At 38.2% G+C, this 19547-nt stretch overlaps 1 long non-coding RNA gene across 3 annotated transcripts; it reads right to left on the bottom strand.

Moving 5' to 3' along the window:
* Nucleotides 1-3003: 3003 nt before the first annotated feature.
* On the bottom strand, nt 3004-11728 carry LOC309474464. Of its 3 annotated transcripts, none has more exons than XR_014197289.1 (5): nt 11004-11728; nt 10086-10382; nt 9723-9843; nt 4247-5012; nt 3004-4114 (listed from the first exon to the last, which is right to left on the bottom strand). It is a non-coding gene; the product is annotated as an uncharacterized lncRNA (long non-coding RNA). The 3 variants fall into 3 exon arrangements; XR_014197290.1 differs by having other exon boundaries at nt 9723-9837; nt 11004-11725; XR_014197291.1 differs by having other exon boundaries at nt 9723-9831; nt 11004-11721.
* Between the last annotated feature and the right edge of the window lie 7819 nt (nt 11729-19547).

Below are 19547 nucleotides of genomic sequence, written 5' to 3'. Positions count from 1 at the left end.
AAATCATACAATTCAATGAAACAATTCAGCCTTAATCAATGTAAGCTTCACCTGGGTCAAATGATGTCACTTCCTCTGAGTGATTCCCTTAAAGGTGTATTTCACACATTTTATGTCGAGTTTTATGTAAACGTGACAGGACTGACCAAAACATGGGGACAGTTGTAAAATAGAATTTATTTGTAGAATTTATATATAATTTTATGTTTTTGATCAGTTGATGTGAATGATAACAGCTTAAACTTGTTATTGATGAGTTTTTTTTTTTTAAATAACAGTTTGTAGCATAACAAAACTATGAAAGCTGTAGCTCCAATTTGGCTGAGGACAAGGGCATGGACAGGATTTGTCATTTTCAAAAGTGTTTTTAATAAAGAAAAAAATATCTGAGAACCTAATGAATGACATATTCCTTTACAGAACAACTCACAGAAATCAACTATGAGCCAGTTTTAGAAATTTTTGGATGAAATACTTTTTTCTTCACTGTAACAATTCAAGGACAGATAATGTACGTTTCTGGTAGAATGTCCCATTTACTGTGAACCGAAGAGCTCTGATGCTGCACACCGTGCCGCACTTCACTCTGATAATCACACTATTAACCTATACTGCGATTTCAGTTTATTTAAATTAGTTGTGCAGTCACTTTTTTTTTTTTTTTTTTTTTTACTTTGCATTAAATTTAATTATTAGCTTTTCTTCAACTTACAAACCTGCTTCGGCTCTCTCACAAACCCTAATTTGGGAAATCCTACGGTGGCCGAGAGAGCTCAACGCGCTGCAACTGCAGAAAACACATGCAAATAGAAAAAACACCCGCAAATTAAGAAAACATCTTCATCACAACACAACCAAATACAGAAACGCGCTGCAAAAGTTCACAACACAACCAAATACAGAAACGCGCTGCAAATAGGACAGAACACAACGGAAATGTTTCCGGGGAACCCAATAAGTGACGGACGGACGGACGACTGGGACGTGCTTATTGCTCGTGAGCTTTACCTATGCCCTACTCTCTTAAAAGGGCAGACGGCAGAGCCCTTGAATTGGGCACTTTGGAGGGAGCGGGGCACTTGTGTGCCATTATGTTGATGAAGGGAGCAACGAAAGACAACAGCTGTGTCTGAAACCGCTCACTCGTTCACTAATCCCTACATAGTGAATGGCAGTTGAGTGCACTACATCAGCAAAGAGTGAACGAAAATGAGTGAGCGAATTCGGACGCTGACATAATTATCACGCGCCAGAGAGCTCGGACAATTTCGTCATAAACATTTCTTACCCATCTTTGATATTTCCTTTTTTGACTGTATGAATTGTATGTAACAATTGTATGTATGTATTTTTCACGTTCATTGCGTTATTTGATTTAAAAAAATACTTGCTTGTCATATTTATTTACTTTTTACATTTATATGTGAAAATAAAAGAGAACAAAATACTACACAACACATTTGTTTATTCAAATATAGATACAACGGTATATAAATAAATACATACATAAAACTGTCAAAAAAAAAAACCCTCCGTTATTTAAACATTACTTTCGCGGGGTTTCCAGTCAGTCAAATGATTGTTAAGTGTCCTTCAAATGATTGTTTTCTATCTCGCGTGCGCCGTTGCCATGGTGACATTGTTGACGTCCGTCATATTTATTTTTCATTCGCGCTCTATCGCCTTATCGTGTTGGATTGTGGGAAATAGTGTCTCAGCAAGTGTACATCGGATGTACACTCGAATTCAGAGAGGATTGTGGGTAAAAGTAGTGAACGAATGTAGGGAATGATGTCGTTCACTCAGAATTCGGACACCACTACAAAATGGCCGACACCCTAAATAGTGCACTATAGTGGATAGGGAGCGATTTCAGACACAGCTAACGTAATTTCCTCATTATTTTCACCTGGGATGTTCCCATGACAACACAGCGCGTGTCCATCAGCTGAATAGCCATTCTTACCAGAAATATAGTATTATTGCTGTTAACATAACTGTTGCAAATAAATATACATTTTATACAACAAAGTTTTTAAAATATGCGTTAACGTTATATCTGTGTGTGAGTGTCTCAACTTTAAAACTTGCCGTCTCATATTTGGACCCTAGTTGCATTCTAACATTTCTTATGAAACTTATTTTAACAATACATGACAAAATGTGTACAATGTAACTGATGTATAGATTAATGTCTTTCCCTCATGTTCTTTTTCTCTATCTTTATTTATTTATTTATTTTAGTCTTCAGCTCATTGTTCTTTTTAGTATTCTTATGACATTGAACATATTGTAAATACATTTTCAATCATCATCATCGTCATCACTCACCGTGTTCAGCTGTTGTCACCTTGTCTTCCCTAATTCATCTGTGTATTTAAGTTCCCCTCTGTTCATTGTCGGTTATTGTTTGTTTATGTGCACACTGTATTATATGTTGGCTAGTAAATGTGTTCAGAATAAATCCTCTTATTATTTGTATCTTCATTGTCCTTTGAGAACCTAAATGTTACAACCCCACTAATATAGTCCACTTGAAGGAGTAAATGAAAATGAGTCAGTGAATTTGGACACTGAGTGTTGAAGGACTTCTGCTTTTGCATAGTTTGTGCTTGCTATTTTATAATAATTTGCAAACTAGCAGATCCAGCAGGAATGAAAATATTGGTCTTGAACTCTGTCATGGAAAATAGTTTGTATAAACCTTAATTAAACAATTTAATAATCAGTTAAGAATGAATTTATGCCTGTATGATGTTGTATGTTGTAAGCCTGCACTCAATCGGCCCAAAGTCCGGCATCCGACCAGCGGGGAAGGTCTCTACGTTTTACTGTCTTTTCTCGTGGCAAAGTATTTTTTATTAAATGTAATACATTTTCTCATATGTATATTTCATCTGACTCCATAAATGAAAAGGTTTAATGATATCCGTGCATCATTAAAAGTGAGCGAATGTTTGACAATTCTTTTGAATTTTTTAATGAAAATAATGTCAAAGTCAGTTAGAATAATCAAATGTAACAATTTATTATGTCAGGTAAATGTATCATGAGTGCACATGTAACAAGAGTGGAACTGCAACCCGAAGTTTATTGAGTGGCATTTCTCCCCTCATTAGACTTTCTCTGGCAATACGCTGATTTCACGCAGCCGCCATTTTGAAATCGAAAGTGAGGCTCCGGTGGGAACATAGACAGTATAAGAAGTGGACAGAGCCATCTCATTGGAACTCAATTGAGGCAAGTGAAGCCCGTTTTCAGCGATTTTTTAGGACTTCCGTTCCTGACGCGCAGACTCAAACTGAGCTTGACGACGTAGATGTGACGTGAGCAACCCGTCTGTCTTCTAGTGGCTGTGGCATGAGAAATCTGAATCATTCCCTTCCGAATCTTGCAGAGACGGAGAGCGTGAGTAGGAGGTATCCATGAGCTAGGAGCAGGAGAAACTTTTGCTAGGTATTCTGATTAATTGTTTTGTCATTTTGCCTCCACGTCTCCCCGATTGCCCGCGAGCTTCTCCTCCCGTCAATACGGTAATCTCTCTACTGTGCGACAGAGAGTCGCGTGGTTATGACGCAATCGTTAGCCTACTTTTACAAAAACAGTTTTTACGTGGCCATAACGTAAGCTACAAGGTAATGGAGCATTTTATACATTGTCGTGTTTCTTTAGAAATAAATAATGGACAAATGGAGTCTTTAAACGCCTCAGATGTAAAGTTATTCGCTGTCAAAGTGACGCCAAAATGAATGGGAGTCAATGGGATGCTAACAGCAGGTGAAGTTCTGCTACAAGATGGTGGCACGCGGCCGGCTTCAACTTCCGGTCGACTTCCTTCCCGCTTGGGTGGGAAGAACCCCGGAAGTAAAGATAAACAACAATGCCTTGGATTACCAACCTGAAGCTGCTGCCGCGATTTACACTATTGGATGTTAATATCCAATATAGGATATGTATATAGTTCATTCCTGCTTCTTTTTTTACATCCTGAATTAGATAAAATATTTTATTTATAAATGATTTTCACTGTATATAGTCTAAAGCAGTGGTTCTCAACTCCAGTCCCCGGGACCCGCTGCTCTGCACATTTTGTATGTCTCTCTTATCTGACACACTCAGGGGTGCGTTTCCCGAAAGCATCGTTGGCCAACTATGGTCGCAAGTTCATCGCAATGTCCATTGAACTCTATTGGTAACGACGGAACTTGCGACCATAGTTGGCCAACGATGCTTTCGGGAAACGCACCCCAGATCAGTTCATGGAGTCTCTCCTGACGAGCTGATGATCTGGTTCAGGTGTGTTAAATAAGGGAGACATACAAAATGTGCAGGGCAGCGGGTCCCGAGGACTGGAGTTGAGAACCACTGGTCTAAAGTATGAAAGAAATGTATGTACATTTTTAGAATTGACACAACATCATTAAACACAACAATACGCCATCGCATTCACGACTCTCCTGTGATTAAAGGCGACACTTCCGGTTTTCTTCCCACCGGAGCCTCGCTTTCGATTTCAAAATAACGGCTGCGTGAAATCAGCGTATTAGGAAATCCTACGAAGGCTATATGGTGCGTCCTTCGGAGGACGTATAGGCTGCATCATTTGAAGTCCGCGGCCTTCGAAGGATGCAGCCTTCACATTGGGACACAGCTAATGTCATCTTTATCTTCTTACGATGTGTAGTGTTCAGACTTCAGCCTGGCTAGATTTGATCTATTCCAGGTGATGATGCTGTGAGGGTATAGTGATGGAGGTGTGTGTGTTCAGTGTTCATGTCTAGGAGATGGGTGGAATCTAATCTATAACAATTGTGTTGCAAATTGAATTCCAGTTCTATACTGGGAGGCCATATTTATGGAGTGATGTACTATTGTGAGATGTGAACAGCCTCTAGAAGTGTCTTTTCACCCATCTCCTCAGGTTATGTTCTAACAATTCCGCTGTCCTGGCTTTGATCCAGGTGGGGTCCGGCCCGTCCTGGCATCCATCCTCCAAGGAATTTGCGGTAAACCTGAGACAGAAACAAATGCAGAGAGAACCACAGTTACTTCTGATATTTTCAACAACTTCAAATTCAGACATGTGGAATTATTTTACTTACTCCATTATCATATCCATTGCAATTTTAATTCCAGTTGTCACATGAAACCGAATTTCATTGACCAAGTCTGAATTATTGCTGTAGTTTCAGTGCATTGTGTGACACCTGAATCTGCTCTTGCAGTTCAGCCTTCACAGTCTGCTGTGTCATATGAGCATTAGAGATTAATCAGAGTTTTTATCACTTGTAGTGTCATGAGTTCCAATGGGTCGATGGTCATGGCTTTACTTAAGTTGCTCTCATTACAGCCAGATCTGTGGGGAGAAATTCTTTCACCTGTTTCGGTGTTGCCTGCTTAGCATTTGCTGTTTTATGGTGTCGTTCACACATTTAGTTAGTGCAGATCTCTTGTGTCCTGCAAAAGGCTGTGGTACTTCTGTCTGATGTTTAGCATTTCACACCCTCCTTGTAAATTTACTTCTCTGATCAGGTTCAATTTTTGTTGGTGCACCCCAGCAGGGCTGGACTGGGACAGAAAATCGGCCCTGGCATTTTGGGCCAGACTGGCCCACTATATATGATCATAAACACCACCCATCTTTGCATGCCCTTGAATATGTTTTTGTTCAACTCCTATTCATTAAAACCACTAATGCCATGTAATGAGTGAGTATAAACGAGTGAGAGTTAACAGATGAAAAAAGTACAAAATTGTAATTTATTGCATTGGCATAGCAATACCAGTGTTTTTCACAGGAATTTTGGTAAAACTGTGGTGGGTGGACCTCAGTCTTTCTAGGGGGGTTTGGGGGCATGCTCCCCCTAAGAAAATTGTGCATTTTAATGTTAAATTCATCAGTCTGGTGCAGTTTGAGGGTTCAAAATTAAAAGCTCCAACCCATATTCAGTGTGCAAATATAACAAAGAAAAAATCAAACCTCTTTTAGTAACAGTGTCTGTCTATATTACACTACTACATAATAATAGTTATAATATTAATCTCATGACAGTAGCCTAATAGCCATATATTGTAAAACAAATGCACTGAAAAATAAAGAAAACTTTCATAATTAGTTTTATACTAATTTCTAAACTTGAAAGAGATAAGCACATGATCTTTTATTTTGACGGAAACTGTATCAAGCTTTTATTTTGGCGGAAAACATGGATAAAAACGCGTCTCTTTAAACTTCTAGTAAATTTAAGTAATCGTCAACTATGCAGATGTGGAAATAATGCGTAACTGGGTAATGGGTTCCTACACTCATAGCCAAAGTGTTTTGAAAGTAGTTCTGCTTACCGCGCGCAGACTCTACACTTTCTCATCTCTCTCCTGATCCTCCTCACTATCCGCATCAGCCACTGGAGCTGATGAAGGTCTTGCTGCTGCAGAAAACATATATATTTTGACACATTTTACAGCGTCTGCTATTTCTATTACACGCTATTTATCTGCACATTCCTTGCGTTTCTTCTCCATCTCTCAGACTATTTTGACAGATACACACTTGACACTGCACGCTCACTCAAAGCCCAAAAGGGGGAGGTTTTTAAAGCTGTGATTGGGCCAGCCAAGTGTCAATCAAGAAAACAACCAATGGGGCGCTGATCTACGCGTTTCATGGGCCGGTCTGTCAGTGGAAAAAAAACTAACGCTTACTTTTTTTTTTACCAATGCATTACACTGGCACTAACCCAGCGCCGTCAATTAAACAAAACAAAACGAATGGGCCGCCGATGTACGAATTTTATGGGCCGTAAAAAAAAAAAAAAAAAAAAAAAAAAAAAAATGTATGAGATGTATCAGCCCAAAAAGCACGTCGGCCCACCGGGCATTTGCCCGGTATGCCAGATTACCAGTCCAGCCCTGCACCCCAGTCAAGGATAGTTTGGTTTGCTATTACCCGTGCCACACTTCTAGCCGTGTTTTTTAAAGGCAAAAAAAAAGCACACTCCCTTTTGGCACTGGGTAGCAAACCAATTAAATTAAATTTTAAGGATTAATGTCACACCTCTCCAATTAATGCCCTGCTTGGCCATTATAATATAATGTATATTATAATTTGAGTTATAATACAATTGTTATATTTAAGAATATAAATTAAATAATATTGTTTCTGGTCTCTGAAGAGTCTCTGGAACAACTTATTTGTCAAAGTGTTCATTTTCCAAAAGATGATTTATTTTAGATTTGGCCCTGTAGTCGCAGCTGTACTGGCCAGTGCAATGTATGTACAAAAAAGGTACACGTACACAATCAAAGATACTTTAATAGCTTCATGGAATTGCATCTACCTGAATTTAATTTAATCGTTTTACTTCAGTAGAGGTTTTGGCCACCATTAAAGACGTTAGTCGACCAACTTTACTTCTCTTATAATAGCTTTGGATTGGCCAAGCCTGTGGTGTCCCACGTACACTTATCTGAAGTAACACTAAATTAAAACAGAGGTAAAACAGACGCACTCAGATTTAGGTTGGTCAAGCAGCATTTTTGCTCTTCTAAACGGAAATAACTCGTCTTTGCAAACCAAGTACACTTGAATCCGTGCCGAATATTAGTCGTCACTAATCTGATGCAGAAATTGCGGTAACATGAATCCGTTTCTACTTGGGAAAATAATTGCAGAGTAATCCAGAATGAATTCAAATTGAACAATTTATACATTTTGTTCAAAGTTACTGCATTCTCTTATGAGAAAACTTTGAATATGACACGTTCGCTGTTTCTCTTTTTAGATTTCAAATGTCTTGTGAATCACATTGTAGCCACGTGGCAATTCTATGCTCCTGTACATGGTTTTACTGCAGCTGTATCGAAAATAGCAGAGTTTTCCACTAAGGAGACAAACAAATTCAACATAGACACACGTGACAATTAATTCAGTTTACACAAGATACGTGGCCTAGAATGCATAGCATCTACAACCTTTAAACCTAAGTGTTTCATACAACACTTACAGTAAACCAATCATGTGTTTTAAAGAATAAACTTAACTAGCCTTTGTGCACATGTAGTGGCAGAAACAACTATAAAGTGTGTTCTATGAGCACAATGTGTTAAGCACAATTACAAATTTGAAAATACAAACAGAATCATTGCAAACATGCTTTTTAGTCCCATTGCTGTTAAGCGTTTTTGGAGACATGGACTTATTTAGCTTAGCCTTCAGATCTGCAATGGTTTCCTTGTGATTTTTAACCTGTGCATCATATACAGTCTTACAATATTAAGCTGTAGCCTCATTGGACCAGCGGTATGGATATTGGATGGATAGACGATTCAGCTGTGGGTGCCATCTTCTGGCGAGAGTACCCATAATGCACCCTCACAATGCATTATCAGTATTATCTAGCCATTGAGTGTTCATCAGTTGTACACTCGTTATTGCGGTGCATTATGGGATGGAATGAGTGCACTGGATAACGTCCAGTATGGTTTTGGGCACCATACTGGAGTATATTGGGCATATAATCAAGGTGAGAGTAGCTTTATGTGGCTGCATATATATTCCTGAAAGAATAATAAAAAAAAAAAGTTGTATTGATAATAATCAGAAATGTTTCTTGAGCTGCAAATCATCATATTGATTATATACATATACATTATTTCTGGGAGTTTGGGAACCACTGACCTACATGTTATTTTATTTAGTTATTATTTTTGTTATTTTATTAGCTTTTACACGCAATACAATAGTAATATACATTGATGAGCCAAAATATTATGACTAGTCACAGTTGAAGCAAATATTGTTGATCATTTTCTAACAAGGCCACATATTTAGGGATGGGTAGATTAGATGGTAAGCAAACAATCATATTCAATGTATTGAATGCAGGAGAAATGGGCAGGAATAAAGATCTGAGCAACTTTGACAACGGCCAAATTGTTAGCAAGGCGTACAAGATTGTCAGAGTATCTCTGAAACGGCAAGGCTTGTGTGTTGCTTCCGTTCAACAGTGTTGTGAATTGATTTATTGTGAAATAAATAAATTATGGAAAAAGTATATTTCATGGTGGCTCTTCTGATATAAAAGTTAAAAATCCTTAATTACATTTTTGCTTGCAAAACAAAATGAACAGAAAACTAAGAGTCTTTCTCAATCAGTATCAAGGTAATGAGTCAGTAACCCTGATATACTCTCAGAAAGACTGCTGAAATGTATTGATATTTCACTTTAGCATTTGGCAAGACAAAATTAAACAAAAGGTTAGAGCTTTAGGATATCATAGGCTATCTTTTCTATATGGTTCAACTATTTATTTTCACTCCGGTTCTCAACTCCGTTCCTTGGGACCCACTGCTGTGCACATTTAGTATGTCTCCTTTATCTGATGCACTCAGTTCAGTTCACGTTCTTTCCTAATGAGCTGATGATCTGAATTATGTGTGTTAAATAAAGAAGACATACAAAATGTGAAGAGTGGTGGGTCCCCAGGCCCAGAGTTGAGAACCAATGGTGCATAGTGGATAAATGCACATTTAAAATCATCCCAGAGCTTAAAAATCAGAAAAGAATTACACATCAGAAGATTTTCAACATCAAACCAAAAAAAGCATCAGTGAAAAGTCACTTGACAGCATACCTCAGTAATGCACTTCAGATATACGTATAAGGTTGTCCATAAGTTTTGTTTTTACTTTTGAACAACATATGTCGCAATTTTATGCTTACCTTCATAATCATACAGCAGATACCACTGATGAACACTAGTAGCATGACAGCACACACAATGAGGATGATCTTCACAATATAGGAAGAGCATCTTCTGGGCAGTCTTTTTCTTTTTCTTTTTCTTTTTCAATGACAGAATAAAAAAAATTAAAAAATCAGGGCCAGAGAATTATAGAATTATACTTTTTATACTCTATGCATTTTTCCATTTAATATCAATCAGAAAGTGATTTTACTTCTAAATCTCTCCATCAAAATGTTCCCATTCACACCATTTACATACTAAACACATGCGGTACATTAATATAATAAACTCATCATGTTTTAGAATACAATTATTTACATGCAATAAGATACACTTACCTATCCATAACCAAGTGAACTTGCCAACAGTAGTTCTTTCATCCAAATTAAATTCACACCAGTAAAGCCCAATGTCTTCGGCAGTTACATGTAAGAGGGTGACACTGAGGTTGGGAAGAGTTCCATTTACACGGACTTTGGATTTGTTCGCTGTTTTGAAGGTAAGATCGTTTTCTTTGTAAAAGTAGAAGAGTGCCTGCTGTTTACTTTCTCCTTGTTTGTACATGTACACTCCATCTTGAGGACTTTTATCAGTAGCGCACTCGATGGTGACATCATGCCCAGAAGGTTTGATTACTGTTTGAAGAAAAGCAACTATTAAGACTTTTTTTTCCTGCAAACACTTAAATACACGAATTAATTTGCAAAGCTATCTTGTGTGTGCTTGATATTTTCTTAAAGGGTAACTCTCGCCAAAACTGAACCTAGGCTCTTTTTGTTAATCTAACCGAGTCAAACTTTCGTGTAAAAGCATAATTAGAATGGAAACGACACTTTTAATATTGACCGTATTTTCGTTTTAGGTCAAAATGAATTTTGAATGGGAGTGCATGGGGCACTTCTATGATAGCATCAAAATTGCTATTTTTAAAACACTAAGGAGGCTTGACACAACATAAAACTGTGCTCGAAGTATCACCAGGGGCTCTACACATGAACTTGAGCACTGACTACATTGTTTGTGTACACAAAGTTTACTATAACTGTCACCACCTTTCACCCCACTATTATTAATGTTTAATTTGTTAAGATTAGTTCATGTATTAACTAACATAAATGAACCATGAGAAATATATTTGTTACTGTATTTTTTTTTTTTATATTTGTTAACGTTATACAGCTGTTCAATGTTTGTTCCTGTTACTTCACAGTGCATTAACTAATGTTAACAAATACAAAAAAAATTTATATACTTACACATATTCATACCTTGCACCACTGTGGCTGCCCATGACATGCTTCTTATACAAATACTGATCAATAGAAAACTGTATCTCACGACGTACAACATCTTTGCAGCTCTTTGTGACAATGACTATAGTTTCTGTTCAACAAAATCAGGTGGAAGTGGTCACGCAGTGACTTTTTTTTTTTTTTTTGTAAAGGAAGCTGAGGGGAAGCCTCTGCATAGTAAATATAGTGTCATCCTAGATCCTGAAAATATATATATTATATATATGTATATAACAATAAATATTCTCAAATTGCCTAAACCTAAGCTTTTATTTTGGCAGAATACCGGTAAAAATGCTGTAAAAGCTCTCCACAGAAATGTTGGAGATTGTGCGAATGGGTGAAATGAAGTGAACCTAGTGTACATTGCTTTGCAGAAATGCAAACGTAATGCTTTAAACTCAATGCACATACAGAGATGGACTTTGTGAGAAGCAACATTTACTGTGAACCGAAGAGCTCTGATGCTGATGCTGCACACCGTGCCGCACTTCACTCTGATAATCACACTACTAACCTATACTGCGATTTCAGTTTATTTAAATTAAATTAAAATTTGTGCAGTCACTTTTTTTTTTTTTTTACTTTGCATTAAATTTAATTATTAGCTTTTCATCAACTTACAAACCTGCTTCGGTTCTCTCACAAACCCTCATTTGGGAAATCCTGATCGAATAAGTCACATTTATGGAGTGTTGACACATTTTAATCTGTTTATTTTGTAAAATGATTGAATATGTATAGCCAGTTTTTGTCAAAATGAACAAGAAATCATCATTATTATTAAATAAAATATATTATTCATACATATGCTTACTCTAAAGCAGGGGTTCTCAACTCTGGCCCTCGAGATCCACTTTCCTACAGAGTTTAGCTCCAACATTGACCAAAATCACCTGCCTGTAACGTTATAGGCTATGTTTGAAACTGCACCCTATACTATTCACTATTCCCTACATTACCCCTGTCACTGTCACTGTCATCTGTTAGTCACCGTCTGCACTACATGTCCCATCATCCTCTCCGGCTCACACCTGCACTCACTCCACCATTACCCGCACCTGTCACCCGCATCGTCATCACTCACCGTGTTCAGCTGTTGTCACCTTGTCTTCCCTAATTCATCTGTGTATTTAAGTTCCCCTCTGTTCAGTGTTCATTGTTGGTTATTGTTTGTGTTATGTGCACACTGTATCGCATGTTGGCTAGTAGTTGTGTTCAGAATAAATCCTCTTATTATTTGTATCTTCATTGTCTTAATCGTCCTTTGAGAACCTAAACGTTACAGAATAACTGACCGTAAAACTAGTGGTGGGCAGATCGAGGCTTCGTGAAACAATGAAACAGTTGAAGCAAATGTGCCATATTGTGTCGAGGCTTCGAAACAATCCGACACCCGTCTCAATGATGACACCTAGTGGTCTAGGTGACCTAGACATATTAATTTCTCTGCTGTGGAAGGACTTATCCTACTTCTTTTTTTACAGATAATTTCTCCAGCCTTTGAAAAAAAATCCTCTCACAAGGGACACTTGTTGCTGGCATGCAAATATATTTTTTAGCAAGGACATACAAATAATTATATTTCAAACAATGCATACCTTGCTTAGATGGCCCAGCAGTGTCAGTAGCAGGCCTAGGTACAGGGGGAATGCTACCATCCTCTGCACCCTGCAAAACGGCAGGATGAGTGCTCCTCAAATGGCGCATCATGGATGATGTTGTTGCAGTAGGCTAGCTGCTGATCACAATACATACATCTCACTTTATTTGGGGTTTCCAAATGGAAATGCTCCCACACCACAGATGTACGGAATCTCTTCTGTGGAGCCTCCATTTTTATTTATCTATCTATCTCTTAATCTATATATGTATCTATCTATTAATCTATCTGTCTATATATATTTCTATCTATGCATCTATTAATGTGTCACTATATGTATACTCTGTCTGTCTCTATAGCCTATCAGTCAATGTGTAAATTCAAATGTAAGCCTAAATATAACTAAACAAAATCGCACTATAAATGTCACTATATCACCAAAAATCCACTATCTCAAAATCAAACTCCTCTCACAAAAACCCATGAGGTCAAGATGCGTTGACTTCACTTTTATACAGATGTGCAATTGTGTGGTCTGTTCCCGATCATGTCAATCAAACGCTGATTCGGCGGACCATGCCACCTGTCGAAACACTTGTGAAACACTCCAAAGCTTCATTTAGCCATAGTCACATGACATGGGTGTTTTGAATCACGCTTCGGATCAGTGTTTCGAAACATCTGCGCTTCGGGATCTCGAAAAGCTTCGGAACGTCAGTTTCGCGTCAGCCATCCCTACGTAAAATTAAATATGGGCATTTCCCCCACCCATCTAACTTCTACCAGTCGTCTACTGACCTGTTTCCACGATGGCCGTCTGATCGAGGAATACATGCAAGATTTCCTGGAGATTTCAAACCAGGTCAACTGGACAGATGACGTCCTAGCGAAAGTGTTCAGGCTTGGACTGGACGATCCTCTGCACCAGCCAGCTTCAGCCCGAATCAGCCGTAAGACCAGAATCATTCGCTCAATACCTGGATTGTGTGCTCTTGTTGAGTGGATCAGCCTTCACTGTGGGTGAGGCTGAAGATAATATCTCCACTCAACAACCATCTCCAGCCATCTTTCTCGCCACACCACCTGCAAATCTTTCCATCCCCTCTACCCTTCCAGAGTCTCGTCCCGCCGAGACCACCCTTCTTGAGTCCCCTGTTCCTATCCTCATCCGAAGTCCTGAGGAAATAAACTTAATTGATTTTGAATAAGAGTCAGTACTGTAACAGTTGTGTTCCTGTTTAGTCTTATTAGTCACATGTCTTTTGTTTTCCCGCCACTTATCCGTTGCCCTGTCTACCATCATTAGTTCATCATCATCACCTGTGTCTTGTCAATCACCTTCATCTGTGTCACCTAGTTTATGTTCATCAGTGTCTGTATTTAGTTCCCTCTGTTCAGTCAGTCTTTGTCTGTTCTCGTCTATGTAATATCACAACCTGTGTGTATATCCTGCCATTTTGTATCGCTTGAGTTATATTTGTAAGTAAACACTTTGTATTGGAGCCTTCTGCCTTCCTCGTCTTCTTCTGCTTGCACACACCCTGACAAGTACAAGAGTGGCACTGACAAATGCACTTTAATAAAATAATGTCTGAAACCACCACTCACTGTTAACTACGCACAATATTTGAAGCAGAAATATGTCACGTAATTTGTGCTGCTGCGACTTGCAAGCGACCCCAATAATGTGAGTCACAGTATAGCCTATGACAGATTATTTTTAGCATGATGTATTTCCCATTGATAAATACAGTGCAAATAGTTCTGTCTCTTTGGATAAAAGGGAAGTGGAAATAAAAATCAATAATAGGCTGAACTGTACCATGATAATATGTCCGTAACATTAGATATCCGTAGATGACCTACCCATAACTGTTACATTAGAGTTAGGGGATCACACAGTTTGTACAGTATAAAAATCATTATGTCTAAAGTTCCCATTAAACATGAAAACCCAACAACCCAATGGGAATATATCCTTGTTTTCAACCACAGTACAACGTCTGTCCAATGTTGGAGATTAATGTCAATCTGGCATTGGATTCTGACATCAACCTGATTTTCATTTTCAACATTGGGTTTGGTCTTCTAAATGCGAATTTTGTCATTGTTTTGGTGCACACTAGCTTATAGATAACAGTAAGGCTAACATATTCATACTAAAAGCCAAAAAACTTTAAATAGGGCACTATTTGAGGGAACAGCCATTTGGGTGTCCGAAACCATTGTGGACGTTATTGAGTGCACTTATTCAATCTCACATTCAATCCCTCTACTGGAACTGTGTTCATGTGATATTGATATGAGGGTAGGCAGACATAGATTCAGAGGCATAAGGTACTGTAAGTATTACACACAACAATGCAACAATAATAAAACATTGCATTTTACTTTTGATACTTAAAGGTGCATTGTGCAACTTTTCATGTTAAAAATACCCGTTTTCTAACCCATACATGCTTAAACAATTGCCTGATGGGCTGAATGAGCCCTTCTCTGATCACTGCGATTGTCTCTATAATCCTGTACAGTAAAATAAATAAGAGGGATTCGGGTCGGAATTTGAGACTGGGCGTGACGTCATGCGCGTTCACGGCACGCTCACCTGGCTATGTCTGGCAGGTTTGTGTATTCGCCGCCATTCTCCGTAGAAGATGGATTCTAAGAGACCGGCTTGTAGTTCATTTCAAACACCAACGCAAACTCTGCAAAAACTCAGAGACTTGCGCAATGCACCTTTAAGTAGGCTACTTTTAAAAACAAGTGCCTCTGTACTTTTACTTAAGTAAAAATCGGTCTTTACAACTTTTACTTGTAACGGAGTAATATTTGACCAGTAGTATCTGTACTTTCACTCAAGTAAGGAAGTTGTGTACTTTGTCCACCTCTGAAAACATCTGTTCCTAATCTGTGATTACACAATTCCAATACGAATAGCATCGGGAGGTGTCTGGAATAACTCTGCACTGATCAATCTGCATTTTTAAGCCAGCTAATTTTACAGTAGACTCATATTCAGAATGTCCTTCTCATATAATACAAAAAAAAAATGTAGGCATATATACTTACACATATTCATACCTTGCACCACTGTGGCAGCCCATGACATGCTTCTTATACAAATACTGATCAATAGAAAAATGTATTTCACGACGTACAACATCTTCGCAGTTCTTTGTGACTCTAGTTTCTGTTCAACTAAGTAAGTCCAATAGGAAGAGAATTGGCACTCTCTGGTTACTTCCGGTTTCTGGACTGGCTGCAAGTAACAAGTCTCTGTCCATGCGGGGGCGCTCGCAGGCGAGTGCAGAATGAATGGAGGTCTATGGCGCTATATCCATCAAAATCCACTTTTCTCAGGATATAATTTTTTGTCTAGTAATTTGAATGTTGTATTCGAAAGGAGATGCAAAGAACTTACACATTGCTGGGTGTTAGATTTTTTAGAGTCACTTATTTGCTTTAAAAAGTATTTTAAAGTGTCAATGACGTCATACACATCGTACGACCAGAGATACTGCTTAACGGCAATCCTTCAGTCACTCTGGTGCGTTCGCGCTCTGCACTTCCTTTTCTCTCGAGGCATCGACAACACAACTGACACAGGTAAACACACGTGCTAGAAGAGTTTTTGTTTTGTTTGTTTCTGGTCCCGCTTCGGATGACACGATGCCATCAAGCGGCATCTCTGGTCGTAATCAGTCCTTCACTGACCAATCAGCGTTCATTAGCAGAATGCTAGCGTGTTATGGGCAACAACAACTCAACTTGTAAGAAATCGAAAGGACATAAGTACTATTTCATTCAATTTTAGACCTATAACCCATGTTGAACTTTCAAAACCTACAATAAAATCTGAGATTTCTCAACGGCAATCGGGTGAAAGAGACACATTTAGCCGTATAGCCCCATTGACTCCCATTCAGTCTGCACTCGCCCGCGATCACCTCCAGTGGAATTCTAATGGAACTGCAACCAACCATCTATAGTACAATGGGGCTAATAGGAAGTGCCAAGGCTCTCCGTAGACGGGCTCTGGTAAGTCTTCTTCTTCTTCTTCTTCTTCTTCTAATGGAGTTTTATGGCGGTTGGCAAACCAACTTTCGGTGCATTACCGCCACCAACTGGACTGGAGTGTGAAGCACTAATAATCGTATGAGATTAGAAGAAAAAAAAAAAAAGGAAAAAGAATATATATATATATATATATATATATAAATGTCATATTATTTTAAACCCATTACTTTAAATTCTCCAATATACTCCTATTGCTTTACAATATTTCATAATAACACTATATATTTGATCTTGTTCTGCATGCATTTTCAATAGGCTTTCCATATTACATAATACAACCCCCAATTTTCTTACTTCTTTCATAAGTTCTAACCTTTCTTTTACATATTTTATTGATTTTATTTACACATTTTCAATTGTTTCTGCCTGATCACAATAATTACATTTACCCGTTTTGTTTTCCTATTTTGAACAACGAATGATTTAGTCTAGTATGCCCTATTCGAATGCGAGAAATAATTGCATCTTCTTTTCTATTCCTAAAAACACTTCTTCCATTTCCTACTTGTTTCTGTATACTATACATATGTCTACCCTTGTTATCACTATTCCATTCTTCTTGCCATTTGTTGTTTATGAATTCTTTAATTTTACTTTTAACCTCTTTTTTGCTCAGAGTCACTTGAATATTTATCTTGTTATGTTTTACAGCTTGCTTAGCTAGTTTATCAACCACTTCATTGGCCTCCACTCCCACATGAGCAGGAACCCACAAGAACACTATTAAGCTTACACTACTTATTCTTAACAAACTTGCAAGAATCTCATATATAATGTCTTGCCTTGATGATTTATTTCCACTTACGAGGTTTGTGATTGCTGCATAAGAAATCTTGGTTTTACATCCTCTACCCACTGGAGTGCTACCATCATGGCAACTAATTCTGCTGCAAACACAGATATATGATCAGTTGTTCTTTTCTTAATACTTGTTTGAAACTTAGGAATACAGGAGCTGCTGTTCTTCCAGAGATTGGATCCTTAGAACCATCAGTATATATATGCAACCATGATGAATAAATCTGATCTAAATACTGCTGTGCAATAATGTTCTTTGGGGTATCTCTCTCATTCTTAATTTTCATTTGAATTTGTAAGTCAATTATTGGCATTGTAAATATCCACGGTGGTATACTGGATATTATCACAGTAGGGCAAGTCTCACCCTCAGACGGAACGTTGGCTAAACGTCTGGGGCCGTATTCATAAAGATTCTAAGAAAACTCTTAATTTAGCTTAAAAACTTTTACGTAGGAGTCTTAGCTTAAAAGCGATTCGGGACCGATCTGAGAGCAACTCTGAGTAAGGAAAAGACAAAAACTTTCATCTTAGTAAGGAGGCGGGGTTGACCCCGTTGCTATGTATGACACAATCTTTTGAAGACTGTGATTGGTTGGTTGTCCAAGAAGAAAAAAAAAAAGTGATTTTAAGTATAGGGTCTATTCTAAGCCTTCACTTTGAAATTACATGCGTCATTTTTTTCCTATTTGACCGTTCTCACACACACACACACAGACACAGACACACACACACACACACACACACACACACACACATTATATATGTGTATATAAATCCTTTTTTTTTATTTACCATGCAGTTAATTTCCTATAAGGTATTTGATTGGAAAGAGTGGACATTTTTTTATCATTCTAAGCCAATTACACTGATTGCTGGCATGTCTATTTAAGTGGTGGTTTGAATGTTGGTTTGAATGTTGGTTTTAATGTTGGTTTTAATGTATCAAACATGGAATTTTCCCAGTTGCCAAATATCGTAATGTAAGGCCCGCTATATTGGCCCAATCTGCCGGTTCGCCAATACACGGGGAAGGTTGTCACGTGTTCTGTCCTCACTCATGCAAAGTATTTGTTGGTTAAATTTGCAATACATTAATCATGTACTCACTCGTTAATTCATCTGACTCCATAAATGAAAGGTTTTAATAATATCTGTGCCTCACTAAAAGTGAGTGAATGTTTGACTATTCCTTTTAACCATTAAATAAACAATGTCAAACCCAGTTGGAATAATCACATTGTAGCAATTTAATATTTCAGATATCAGAGATCAATTCCACAATCAATTCAAATATCTAGAACATGGTTATACATTGGTTACACCAAAGAATCTTACCCAGCTTGTACCTGAGATAGAGAGAGAGAAAGGGAAAGAAAGAGGGAGAGAGAGAGAGAGAGAGAGAGAGAGAGAGAGAGAGAGAGAGAAACCACCTATCCAATTCCACGTCCAGCCAGAAAGAAGAGACAGAGAGAGCCAGAACACCTTCCTTTATCCTCTGACCAGGTGAGAAGGGGGATGGGGTGAGACCACCCTCAAATGGCTTCTATCCCACAGAAGGGGGGTTGCCTTATCTGGCATTATCTCTAAACCAGTTTCCTATGAACTTCTATAAACCTTATTTCCTTTTATTTTATCTATCTGGATATGAGATATCTGTACCACTCACTTTGAGACATTTCAAATGACACCAAAAGCATAACAGTCAATGATAAACATTCGCATTAAACCATGCTCTTGTGTGGGTTCTTAGTTTCTGAGAGGAAGAAAGGCTGTATTGGGGGAGGTCAAATGTTAATCAGCCAGCAGGGCCCTTTTGTCCCATAAATCAGGCCTCAACCAGTATTTTCAGTCTTACAGTTTCCCTCCTTGATCCCGTGGGTCACATTCCGATGAACACTTACGGGGTCACAGTAAGACGTTTGTTATAGTCCTTGAAGATGTAGCACAAAAGTTGTCTTTGCAATGTTGGCATCTGTAGAAGCTCAGTGGGCGGTGTTCACCTGCAGAACACCTGTTCTCACCAGGTG

The sequence above is a fragment of the Leuciscus leuciscus genome, assembly GCF_965113295.1.
Source record: "Leuciscus leuciscus genome assembly, chromosome: 14".
Lineage (NCBI taxonomy): Eukaryota > Metazoa > Chordata > Actinopteri > Cypriniformes > Leuciscidae > Leuciscus > Leuciscus leuciscus.
Note: the sequence above shows the minus strand (reverse complement) of the source record. Positions and strands in the feature narration are given on the sequence as shown.